The sequence below is a fragment of the Chanos chanos genome, chromosome 1 (genome assembly GCF_902362185.1).
Source record: "Chanos chanos chromosome 1, fChaCha1.1, whole genome shotgun sequence".
Classification (NCBI taxonomy): Eukaryota; Metazoa; Chordata; class Actinopteri; order Gonorynchiformes; family Chanidae; genus Chanos; species Chanos chanos.
In genome coordinates this window covers 5,081,027-5,081,540 of record NC_044495.1, presented here as the reverse complement: position 1 = coordinate 5,081,540, position 514 = coordinate 5,081,027, and positions in this window count along the sequence as shown.

Genomic DNA, 514 nt, shown 5'->3' with positions numbered 1-514 from the left:
GCTTTAGCCTTTATCCCTAGCACACACACACACACACACACACACACATATATATATATATATAAAATATGAGCGCGTGTGTGTGTGTGTGTGTGTGTATATATATATATATATATATATATATATACACACACACACACACACACATACATACATACTGCCAAACCAAACACTACTTGGTTAAAACAACAAACCGGCGCTCTGTACGGTTTCTGTTTCATTCAGGAATTGGTCAAAAAACCTTGCAGGTTGTAGGGGCCTGTCTACTGTACGATGTAAGAATGGAAAACCAAAACAGGCACTCTGTTATATCTACTATTTTCACAATGACTTCTTAACACTAGGCTGACACCTGAAGCCTCAGAGTATTTTTTCACAGAAATTTAATGTAAAATTGTTTCACTGTTACGAGCCTGCAGAGATTTAAGGTTGAAGCATTAGCTGTTTGAAGTCACCAAAAATTAATAATATTCAGGAATAATACTCAGCAACACAATGTGTTTTAAGGCCTTTA